Source organism: Rosa chinensis, chromosome 5, assembly GCF_002994745.2.
Source record: "Rosa chinensis cultivar Old Blush chromosome 5, RchiOBHm-V2, whole genome shotgun sequence".
In the NCBI taxonomy this organism is placed as follows: domain Eukaryota; kingdom Viridiplantae; phylum Streptophyta; class Magnoliopsida; order Rosales; family Rosaceae; genus Rosa; species Rosa chinensis.
Window position 1 is genome coordinate 35,981,741 of NC_037092.1, and position 13,681 is coordinate 35,995,421.

Sequence of the window (13,681 nt, forward strand, 5' to 3'; positions counted from 1 at the left end):
GATACCTTAAAGATCATCAATTTGACTGAAATTTTGCTGAGATAATATATACATTAGTATCTAAAAACTAAACGGTCGAGATGTGGATATGAGACCGAAAAGTGACTCTAACCTCGCACTTTAATTTCAAAGTGAGACATCGCTTTGGATATATATATATATATATATATATATATATATATATATATATACACAGATCCTATCCAGAGCGAGGCCTCGCTCTGAAATTTCATAGCGAGGTTAGGGTTTAGGGTCACTTTTCAGTCGCATTTCCACATCTCGACCCTTAAAGATCATTAATTTGGCTGAAATTTTGCATAGATGATCTATACATTAGTACCTAAAAACTGAACGGTCGGGATGTGGATATGAGACCAAAAAGTGACCCTAAACCCTAACCTCACTCTGAAATTACAAAGCGAGACCTCACTCTGGATAATATATATATATATATATATATATATATATATCAGCTAAGCTTAGCTATATATTAATAACATATGCAAATTCTTGATTGGATTGGATGAATCAGTTTCCGATAACATCTTGGGGTATGGAAGGGCTGTTGGAATATATCAAACAACACTCGGCAATCCTCCCTTATATATCCATGAAAATGGTATATATTAAATAATTAGATTTTTTATCTTTCTTCTTCCATGCATAGTCTGTATATTTAATGTGTTGGATGCCCAACGTCATCTTCTAGGCTTATTCAAGGAGTCTACTATGCATTCCTTCCATCCCTACAATAAACATGCAGACGTTTCTATTTACTTTATGTGGTAGTCATGCCGAGTCGGATGTGCATTTTCTTCCATGCATAGTCTGCATAGTCGGTATTATTCTAGTAACTTCAAAACGCAGCAAATTCCTAGTAATCCAAATATACCAAAGTAGGTTGCAAGTTACTAGAAACCAAAGCTGACGTTTACGCTTATAGAGAGCAGAAACAGAAGCTCCAAAAAACACGTCCTCAAGAGCATTCCAAGGGGAGAAAGAATGATAAAAAATAAGGCAAACCCATTTCCATAAATCCACAACTCGAGGACAGCGTAGAAGAAGATGCACATCCGACTCGGCATGACTACCACATAAAGAGCAACGAGATGGGAGGGAAAAACCTCACCACTGTAAAGCATCATCGGTTAGCACGCAATCGCCCATGAAGAGCCTTCCAAACAACAAGGCTTCTGCGTGGTTGAATTGTTTTGTCCTAGATAACCTTACCCCAATTTCGACGATCAATATAATTTGAATAGAACATAAAGGCTTCCTTAGCTATCAGAGTTCCTGAAGAGGATCTTGGCCATAAAAGTGAGTCAGATGTGTCTTCCACAGGCAAAGCAATTTGATGTATTTTCTCTGCAACTTGAGAGAATGAAGCAGTAAAATCTGCTGGAATAACCCAATGTGAATCCACAATAAACTCGTGCACCTTGGCTTGAAGAGGAACAGAACCACTTACTCCAATAGTAGAAACCAGAAGCTCACCCAGCCAATTATCTAGCCAAAATGAGATTTTCCTATCATCCCCAACACACCATTGTAGTGAATTAAAGAATGTAGGCCAAACCTTTTTGAGACCCAACCAAACTGAGGATCATTTGTAAGATTTTATAGGCTGAAAATCTTCCTTCAAAAATCGAGCTCGCATCAAGACAGAAGCCGGAGAAGAAGAAGAGGGCACCTCCCAACACCTTTTTATTAGAAGAGTATGATTCACCTCAAAGAGATCACGTAGCCCCAAACCTCCTTCCTCCTTGGATTTACAACAACGACGCCAAGCTATAAGAGGCATGCCTTTTTTTTAATGGATCTTCTGTCCAGAAAAAATTCCTAATCCAAGATTGAAGGTCACGAAGTAAGCCTATTGGCCACTTATAAATTTGAAAAAAATTGTAGACCAAAATGCCTTGAATCACTGACTGGATGAGCTGCAGCCTAGCTGCTTGTGAGAGTAAAGAACCTTTCCAAGATGATAATTTGCACCGAACTCTATCTGCGATGGCCTGAAAATATATTCTTTTGGGACGACCTTGGAAAATCGGGACGCCAAGATAAGTGAAAGGAAGAGACCCTTCTTGCCCCTAAGAATTTTCCAGATAATAAAACACCGACGATAAGCATATTTCCCCAGGAAAACTAATGATTTACCTTTGTTGATTTGTTGCCCTGAATTCAAGCCATATTCCTCCATAAAATGCATTAGATTTTTCATCGAACGCTTGGTACCCGCATGAAAACCATAATATCATCTGCAAAAAGAACATGAGAGGGCGGAGTAATACCAAGAGGAGCTGATATTAAATCAATACGTCCATCTTCTACTAGATTGGTCAGACCCCAACTTAATACTTCCTCAGCAAGACAAAAGAGAATAGGTGATAGGGGATCACCTTGATGAACTCCACGCGAACAGGAAAAGAACCCTTCCATTGCACCATTTATCAGAATTGACAAGTGCGCAGAACCCAGAATAGCTTTAATCCAATCCCGAAAAATATCAGAAAATCCAAAAGTCTTCAAAACACGAAGTAATGCCCCAGTCTAGAGTATCAAAAGCCTTTCGCACATCAAACTTAATTGCTATGTTACCAGCCTTGCAATTACAATCCAGAAGGTTGATACACTCTGAAGCCAATATAATAGGGTCTGCAATAGTGCGGCCTTTAAGAAAGGCACTTTGGTTTGGGGATATAATCCGAGCAGCAATATTTCCCAATCTGTCAGCTATAATTTTTGTGATAAGTTTGAAAACAAAATTCACTATAGCAATGGGACGCACCTGTGTTACTGAGTCTGCTCCAGGAACTTTCGGAATCAAGATCATTAAGTTTGAATTAAAATGGGGGAGAATATAACCATTAGTGAAAAAACTCTGAACAGCTCTGACTACCTCCACACCAACAATTGACCAACATTTCATAAAGAAAACTCCCCCAAAGCCATCAGGACCTGAAGAGCTATTATGATCCATGGAACACATAGCTTGAAAAATTTCCTCAGACATGGGAATGGTTGTTAGCAGAGGATTATCCTCATTAGTTACAAGTTCTGGAATTACTTGAGAAACCAGACCAATATCTCTAACTGAAGGATCTACTATGAAGAGCTCACTGAAATAATTTACTACATGATCACTTATCTCTTTTGGGTCATCAATAATAAGGCTTCCATCTCTCATAAGGGATAAAGATTGTTTTAGTTGACGAACCTTGACCATTGCATGAAAGAAAGATGTGTTATGATCACCCTTTGTAAGCCACTTAATCCTTGATTTATCACAAAAAAAAAATTTCTTGAAGAGCAAGGGCCACATGAACTTGAGCACTAGCAGCACTCTCCTTAGAAAGCCTGTCTTCTGAAGGACCCAAACTAGCAATTTCCTGCTGAATTATATCCAAGTCTACAAAGGAATTTTCCACCATTATGCTGACATCCCCAAACTCAGTTTTATTCCAATCCCGAATCCGCTGCTTAAGAGTTCGAAGCATAGAAGCCAGGACAAACATTGAATTGCCATAGAATTGAACACTCTGCCAGACATCTGTCACCAAAGAAAGAAAACTTGGATGATCCAACCACATGCGTTGAAATCGGGATGGTGATCTCTGAATAAGCATGAGCCTTGAGAAGGACACTAAAAGAGGACAATGATCTGAGGAACAATGTGGCAGCGTGGAGCATTCCAAATGAAGCCAAATATCCATCCAAGAAGAGTTACTGAGACACCGATCAAGCCTCATTTCGACACTTGCACTAGTACCCCTTCTATTTGTCCAAGTATAAGGCAAGCCCTTAGTAGGAAGATGAATCAGTTCACAATTAGTTGACATATCTTGAAACTCCAAGCATGAAACCACATTGGGAAGAATTCCACCTCTTTTTTCATGAGCTCCTAGAACACAATTAAAATCTCCCAGCACTATCCAAGCCCCGTGGACAAAGTTAATTTTAACATGAAATAAATCTCGCCAAAGTCGACGACGCTCCAGTGTAGTTGTTTTAGCATAAACCTAGGTCAGAACACAATTGACAGAGTCCAAAGTGCAAGATATTGTAACCTGTTAATTTGTCGCTAGTAATAGGGTCGGTTAAATAGCTTGATCACAGAAGAGCCAAATATTTGGAGGTTGGTCACCCCGGTCATTTACAGCAAATGGAAACATCTTTAAAGAACGCCAAAAGGAAGATTTAAGTGTACTTAAATTAATAAAAGGTTCAGAAATACCAATAATTGAGGGTTGATATCTGCGAACCATCCTACGCAAGACTCTTTGAGTTGGAGCATTGTCCATGCCCCGAGCATTCCAGAACAAAATCTTCATAGGTTAAGGCATGAGGTGGGAGCCCTATTACGGGCAGGGTAACGGTCTGAAGCTTGCTCTTGTAATATTTTCTCATGCATTATCTTCTTTTTCTTTGATTTAGAAAGGACAACGGTAATACTGTCGTCTGGCCCTTGAACAACAACTGCATTTCCCTCCTTCACAATTGGGGAGGTAGGGACTGAGTCGCCCTCATCAACTAAAGCCTGAATAGTGATCTCCCTTGAATGCTCTGCGGCAATGGATTGATCATTTGGTTCAAGAAACACTTAGTCTGCTAATTGCTCAATTAAATCATTGGCCGTCCCTACAATGACATCTTGAGCCAAAATGGCAAACTGATTGTCATTGGTAGTAGGATTTCCAGGCCTAACTGTGCTCCCTGGACTTGACAGGACCCGCCCCGGATTTCACCCTGAAATCCGAAGTGACCCTGCGGGGCCCACCTTAGAAGAAATTCTACCAAAAATTTGGCGGAACTTCCCCTAAAATGGGCTACCCAAACCTGTAGAAAACATTTACACTTCTCAATCAATTCATCCTTATGCTCCTGGAGCCACCCTGCTCCCCAAATCAACATCAGTCTCCAATTCACAAAACACTCATCTCAACTCAAATAGCATAAATCCCATAGGAAATCAGAGCAATTCTAACAGAAAGGTATAAGAGGAAAACCTAATTCAACGACAGATGCGGAAGCCATGCTGTTGACTATGCCTCAACTCCGTGAACGCCCGACCTCAACCAATTCACCTGCAAACTGGGCATTTGAAACCGAAGGGCCCAGGGGAAAGTACATAAAATACGTTAGCGTGAGTGGACAAAAATAAACAATTTTTAAACCAAGTGGATTTTATACTTTCCCACATTTATTTCCTTAAAAACCCTCGATGCATGTAACGATTTAGAAAACAAATCACGAGAAGCTCCGCTCAAGAAAAACCGACTAGACCGAGAGGAAAGATCGAAACTCCGATACTCAACAGGATAAGACCAGCCCCGCTGGTTACACGGAAATCAGACTAGGCCCCGCTAGTCGAGAAATGATAGGATATGGGGTAGAGATATCACCATACGGGCAATGGTGCCTCCAGGCTCTACCTACCCTCGACTGCCACTCACACATAGATTGTGCGAGGAGGAGAACTAATAACCTCGACTTCCACTCACACATAGATTGTGTGAGGAGGAGAACATTACCTCGACTGCCACCCACTTGAGGAGGAGAATACGTCACCTCTACTGCCACTCACCAACACAAAGTAAGTGAGGAGGAGAATAAGCTACCTCAACTGCCACTCACAAACACAAAGTCTGTGAGGAGGAGACCAAATCACATGACCCGCGTACGGTGAGGAAAAATCATCGAAAACCAGTAAATCTGTAAATCCATGTAGCTTCCCCACATTTCTCACGAGATAGAAACCATGTATTCAACGACGTGACCCCGCACGCCAAGATTACTCTCAATCTCAAAATGGATAAGTAAGAAATAGGAATAAATCGACGGCGTGTCCCACACGCCCAAATATTCTCAAATTCGTAACCAAAACCAAAATCCTTAATTAGGCATTCCCGATGCCAAAACCGAAAGTCAATAAACAATTGAGAATATCCAACTCTATTGAAACTCATCTTAAAAATATTCCAGGAGCTTAACTCGGTGATTAGGGATATGCTTAATTCCGGAAATTTACCTCGGAAATAAGGAATTCATCAAATAATATTATAAATCAAAACCAACCTTTGAAACTCATTATTGAAAGCAAATCCATGATATAATTCGAAATCAATTTCCGAAAATTAATTCATTTCCTCAAAAAGTAATATGAATAATCACTAGAGCATTATTTTAAGAAAATAAATGCATGCATCGATATTTAAAACAAAAGTCCACTCACAATACTATTCCGACGATCAAGCATTCGTGTTCCGTCATCGAGCAATAGCTCGGTACGTCGTCCTGTACACAATTATATTCCGTGAATAATTCTTCAATAATTTAATACAATTCCTAAAATCAATTCCTCATAATTTCACCTCCCAATTCTCCTCGGATTTAGCCCACATTATACCACTAATAGCAATTCGTTAATTTAAAGGTTCCAAGGCAGAACCGAGAGATATCTGACGGTCGGATTCTCATAATTCGATAATCGAAACCCTAAACTTCAAAATTCATAACTAATTCCAAGTTTCTCCAAAAATTACCAAACTTCACATACAAGCTCTACACAATTTATAGGATTTAATGGGCTAAAAACCGGAACTAAAACACTGCCCAACACGCCTCCACGCTCCACCCATAGTGGCGGCTCGTGGGCGGCGGTCACCACCTCCGATAGCCACCAAAAATTGATAGTAGCTGCAAAACAACAAACCCAACAAATTTCTCAACTGCAACAAGTCCCAATTTTACCTTTAAGAGCTCGGATTAAGTCGATGAAGAAAACCCAGAAATCAAGCTTCGGACCCTAGGATGTTCTTCGTCGATTCGACCTCCACGATGCAAATCGGAGCAAGAGGCCTTAGGGAAAACGTTTGCCGGCTCAAGGTGCTCCTACGGTCCCAATTTGGTGGTCGGAAACGGCCGGAAATGGAAGATTTGCCGGAAAAAGCCAAACTGCACCTATGCGGAACTTTGCTTCGATTCAAGGTTTCTCAGCCAAAACGCCACAACCTAAGGCTACTAGGGTGCAGAGGGGAGGGAGGAGCTCTTGTGGTGGCCGGCTGCACGTCGGTTGGTGGCCGGAACTCACGGAATCGAAGGGAGGAAGAAGGATCCGAAAGGGAAAGAAGAGAGGTCGGGGGAGAGGAGAGAGAAGGTAGATTTCCGGAAATGGAAATCTACCACAGTAACTTTCTATATATATAGAAAGTTACCATGAACAGTAACATTCACATTTTCGCTTATAACTTTCGTATACGAGCTCCGATTTTTACGTACCACACATGCACGCGCTCGGTTTAACGTTCTCTACAACTTTCATGAAAAACATTTTCTCAAATTTTGACCCGAACAAAAAGTCAACTTTTAGGGCCACTAAAAGTATCGAAACAAGGTAAAAAGTGAAAGTAATTGTCGTTTACCGTCCAAATGACTAGTAAACTGGTAAATTGAGGTACGGGACATTACAGGACTACTAGCTCTCCCATTATCAGTAGGTTCTATATTTCTCTTTGCAACTTGTAAAGAATCTTGACCATCATGAATATGCATGAATTCTGCACGTGCTGGAATCACAACATTAGTGTTAGTTGTCTCAGCTAAGGGTTGAACCTCTGTAGTCTGAATTTTTGAAGCAGCCTTCTCCTTCACTTTGTATACCTGGTTGACCACCGACTGCGGAACTCTAGTAGGTTTCTCAATATTACGAGGCTTTGAATCATTGTCACCCTGCAATTGTCTATAGTGATCAGCCATATGTCCAACCATACCACAATGAGTGCACATGTTTTCATAAATAATCTCAATAGGAAAACAATGTGTCTCACGGTCTACCATGAGCGAAGAAGGCAACTTGCCGGCAAGATCAATGTCCATTAGCACCCGAGTGTAGTACCCAAATTCACGCTCCTTGGTAGCCTTGTCCAACTGCCAGGGCGTACCCACTCCCCGCGTAATTTTCATAAGATGCTAAGGATGCCGGTAATCTTGGCTCAAGCCATACAATCTGACCCATATTTGGGCATGTGTTTGTGGAAGGACATCCCCAGGCACAAAGTCAGGCTTCCATTGACCTAATCGGAAGAGGCCGTCGGGTAGAGTGCATGTACCACCACCCCAAACTCGTCGCAGGTCCTGCTCAGTGCCAAAGTGAATGTCAAAGTATCCCTTCCCAAGTGGAACCAAGCGCCAAGGCGCTGATGGCTTCCATAGATAGGCAAGCAAGCTCTTGAGGATGGATGTTTTCATTGGGACAAAACCCTTTCGCAGTAGCAGCCTACCAATAAGATTGGTTTTAAAAATTTTCAACTGATCGATCCTGGTATAGAGCTTTATTGATTTTGACGTAAGTTTTGTCTCCGCGTATGACTGGAGCAAGCAATTCGCTAAGAGAGACCAAAGACTCTACTGAGTTAGAGAGCATAGAGGCGAATGTTTTGGCCTTTGGAATAGGTTAAGGACGAGGCAAAGCCTCCTCCAATGGACACAAGAAGGCCCACAGATATGTAGCCGCTCTTGAGGTTCCGGCGCTTGTCGCCGACATCGTGAAACTGTGGCTGCCCTAGGTAGGAACCCTAGAATGCAGAAACTCCCTGTTTGTGTGAACTTCTCAAAGGCGCGTGTGAATTACTTGATTGATAATAGTGTTTGATGGATGTGCAGGTCAACAAACTCGACGGAATTCATCGTTGGAGGATTGGTCCAGAATCGAATATTTGCATGGACGCAAACTGTGAATGTTTAATGTTATAAGGTATGCACCCACCTACATCCATCTCTAACTAGCTAGCTTGTTTAACATGTTAAGGTATAAATTTTAATTATTTTATGTTTTTGTGAAGTTAAAACAGTTGTTTCAAACCTAATGATCGAGATTATAAATGACGTAATCTTCTCTTAAGTTTTATTAGATTTTTGGTTCATTACTGATCTCGATTACCAAACAAATTTGAAGTGTATGAAACTAGGAATGGATAAAATGCCAGAGGCTATTTTACCTGGTCTCTCTTGGATTCACTTGAGCTTTTGGATGGGCATGAATCAAGCTACGGCCTTTACTACATCAATTTGGACGATCTTGATTTAAAAAGACACCCTAAACTCTCTGCTCATTGGTACTCAAAGTTTCTAGAGAACAAAAACTTCACTCCACGATCGGATTCAGATGCCGATCAACATCACTTTTTTCAGTAGATAGCTTTGTTGTTAATTAGATCCATGTATATATGTTTTTTTTTTCAAAATCTTTTTGCAATTTTTTATGGGACGGTCCAATTTAAACAAAAGGCATGTGAATTTTTTTTAATAGAAAATTACATATAAGTGTCATTTTCAGAATTATATTAGTCATAAGGCCACCTAAATTTTGTTGTACAAATAAGGCCACCTTCATTCACAAATTATTTCATCCTTGCCAGTTTTACCCTTCTACCTAATAAACTCAAGGTCCATCAGCCTTGCATCGATCTGTGATCACTCACTCTCTCTCTCTCTCTCTCTCTCTCTCTCTCTCTCTCACAAATCTTCACGTCTTGGTCTCCGCCTCCGATTCCGGAGACCAATGGCCTCTCTGCCATCTCTCAGATCGGAACCGGCGCTCACCGACCCGATCTCTGACGCAGATTCGATTTCTCTCTCTCTCTCTCTCTCTCTCAAATTCAAATCTCAATTCGGTGTCAATGGAGCCACCAGTATCACTGTCATCTCTCAGATCGGACCCAACCTTCACCGACCCGAACTTTAATCTCTACAGCCGCCTCAAGGAGCTTCAGCGCCAGAACGAGTTCATCGACATTAAAGACGAGCAGAAATACCTAAAGCGCGAGATGCTCTGGTAAGCTACAGTGTAATCTATGCTCAATCCTTTTGACATTTTTGTTGAAATTGAATTACAGTTAGAGACTATGGTTTGAGCAAATTCTACACTCGATTCATAGTGTTGTTATTGTTTGAATGATGCGAATTGCTTCATATCAGATTTGAATGATGCGAATTGATTCATGATACTTCAAAAATGGATTATCCTATATACTTTTTTAGACTAAATACTATTTAGTCCTTGAGCTTTTGACCATAAAACACTTCAGTCCCTGACCTTCTAATTTCACATATTTAGTCCCCGTACTTCAAAATTTCAGACCAATAGGTCCTTGCCGTCTAAAAGTTACGGCGAAATGTCTATTATGCCCTCAAAGAAAGGAATAAATTTATTTTTTTTAAAAAAGAACTAAGGGCATAATAGACATTTCGCCGCAACTTTTAGACGGTAAGGACCTATTAGTCTGAAATTTTGAAGTATAGGGACTAAACGTGTGAAATTAGAAGGTCAGGGACTGAAGTGTTTTATGGTCAAAAGCTCAAGGACTAAACAGTATTTAATCGTACTTTTTTTTGTTCTGTAATTTGAAATCGGAGCATGTATTGGAAAGTTGAGTTTCAAAATTGTTTGATTTGCATAGTGAGATTGATCGATCTGATGAAATTTTTGGTTTGAAATTTGTATAGGTTGTTGCAAGAAGTTGTTGAATCGGTGCAGCTATTTCTTAGTTTTTAAAGAACATAGAAAATCTCAAAGTTGCAATTGGTAGCTGCTCCAGAACCACATGTTTTCCCAGTGGTCCATTTGCGTCATGCATGATTTTAATAAGGGCGGATAGCATGATTCTTATGCCTCAGTTCTTATAGAAATCGATTAATGAAAAGTTCTATGTAGTTTATTGACTTTCCTACTTGTATTGTGGGTTAGTTGGTCACTGACTCATTGTAAAATGCATAGATCTACCTATTTGCTTTATAAAACTGCAAAAGCCTTCAACATATCGAAAAAACCTATGTTAGTATCTTTCAAGTTAATGTTGATAGATTTGCTGTTTCTATTTTGATTGATTTTAAATCAATAACTCTCCACAATTGTTATAGTGACTTTTCAACATAGCAATAGTAGCTTTCTATGCCTACGTTTGTATCTTTTTAAGTTGATGTTAGTAGCGTTTCTATTTTTCTAATGGCAGTAACATTTTAATTTTAATTCTGATTGTATTGTTTACATTTCCATAGCTTTGTTAGTCTCTGAGAATAGTTTTCTCAGTCTCTGAGAATAGTTTTGCGTGGTAATAGTTTTTGTTTTGCTTGGTCATAGCTTTTGGTGTTGATTAGAGTAACTTTTGGTGATGCTGAGAGTAGCTTTTGTTATTGATGAGAGTAGCTTTCTGGTATTGGTGACAGTAGCGTTTATTGTTGGTTAGAGTAGCTTTTGGTTTTAGTGACAATAACTTTTGTTAGTGAGGATAGTAGCTTTTGGTTTTGGAGAGCATAGGTTTTGTTGGTAACAGTAACTTTTGGTGTTTGTGACAATAATTTTTGTTGCCTCACCGGAGGTTCCCGGAAATCTCACCAGAGTAGCTTTTGTTGCTAGTGACAGTAGCTTTTGTTGCTGGTGACAGTAGCTTTTGTTGCTGGTGACAGTAGCTTTTGTGACCTCGTTGGAAATCTCACCAGTGTAGCTTTTGTTGCTGGTGATAGTAGCTTTTGTGACCTCGCCAGAAATCTCACTAGCGTAGCTTTTTTTGTTAGTGACAGTAACTTTTATTGCTAGTGATAGTAGCCTTTGTGACCTCGCCGGAGGTTGCCGGAAATCTCATCACATTAGCTTTTGGTATTAGTGACAGTAGCTTTTGTGGTCTCCAGAGTTGGCCTGAGGTCGGCCAGAGACCCGCCGAAAGTTGGCCGGAGGTCGACCGTAGACCTGTCAGAGTTGACCAGAGACCTCGCCGGAAAGGAGAGAGAGAAAGATTGTTGACTTTTTACTCTAGTGGCATTTATGTAAATATGTTGGTTTTTATATCCAAAATATAACAAATTTTTTAATCTAGTGGCTTTATGAGGGAAAAAAATTTGTTGGTGGCCTTATGGCTAAAAAAACATTCAAAAATGCAATTATACGTAATTAACCCTATTTTTAATTATAAGCTAGGTCTTTTGTAATAATGTTCCACAATGCAATAAAATGAGACTTTATTATAATTGTTGTAATTTGAATATGAAGCATTTCTCTCAGAAAAATTATCCATGAGGTCATACTGTGTAAATTCTATGCGTTATTACTACAAAACAGTACTCGTCAGGGCAATGTTCATTTTCATATTCACATGGGTAAAATGACTTTTGGTCGTTACAAATTATCATTTGTCACATAAAAGGATTTATAGAATTTGTTGTATGTACTTCTCATTGTGAGGAAAGCATTATATACACAAAGGATTACTAAATTACAGCTATCTAGATCCTCTGTCTAAGCTATCTAGATCCTTAGTCCAAGCAATTACAATGAGTTAGCTAATTAGATCTTTAATCTAGGCAATTACATAATGAAGAGGAAGCTAAGATCAAGCAATTACAAAATACAATGAATCTGGACAGAGATGGTTAATTAGGTGATTTAGCACTCCCCCGAAAATCTGACGATCCAGGAGAGACAAGATTTGACCGTAGAAGATCAAACCGCTGGCGGGAAAGACCTTTCGTGAAGATATCGGCAATCTGATCTGGAGATGGAGTGAATTGAACGCAATGAGCACCAGAAAGAAGGTATTGGCGGATGTAGTGATAATCGAGTTCAATATGCTTGGTACGGGCATGAAAGACGGGATTAGAGGCCATGTAAGTGGTACTGAGGTTGTCACACAAAAGGATGATGGGTCGAGGAGGTGAAAACTGAAGTTCAGTGAGGAGATATGAAATCCAGATAGTATCAGCACAAGCATGAGCAAGAGAACGATACTCAGCTTTAGCAGAGGAGCGAGAAACAGCATGTTGCTTATTAGCACACCAAGATATAAGATTAGGCCCTAAAAACACACATATACCTGTGGTGGAACGTCGAGTGTCAGGACATCCAGCCCAATCCGCATCCGAATAAGCACGAAGAGTGAGAGGACTCGAGGAGCGACGAAAAGACAAACCAAAGTCTGGAGTCCCTTTCAGATAGCGAAGTATACGTTTAGCGGCAATGAGATGAGAGGTGCGAGGAGCACTCATAAATTGAGCAACATGGTGAACAGCATAGGCAATATCAGAGCGAGTGAATGTCAAGTATTGAAGAGCGCCCACAATTTGCCGATACTCAGTGCCATCAGGCAGCAAATCACCATGCAGGTGAGACAGCTGAGAAGTAGCACAAACCGGTGTAGTACAAGGTTGGCACGCAGTCATGGAGTGGCGATGAAGGAGATCCATGGTGTACTTGGTCTGAGAGAGTCGAAGACCGGTAGAAGTAGGTTTAGCTTCTAAACCCAAAAAGTAGGAAAGACCACCAAGATCACTGAGCTCAAACTCTTTGTTAAGAGTGGTGACAAACGAAGAGAGAAGTTCAGGTTGATTCCCAGTTAGAATAATGTCTTCCACATACAGTAAAAGCAACATGATGGCAGACTCGGTTCGAAAAATGAACAGAGATAGATTAGCCTGACTTTGAAGAAAACCAAATTGAAGTAGGAATTCACTAAGCCGCTGAAACCATGCACGAGGAGCTTGCTTCAAACCATATATTGCTTTGTTGAGGCGACAAACATGATGAGGGCGAGCTGGATCAGCGAAGCCTGGAGGTTGACGCATAAACACTGTTTCAGCAAGAACACCGTGAAGCAAAGCATTCTTCACATCCAACTGACGGAGGGTCCATCCA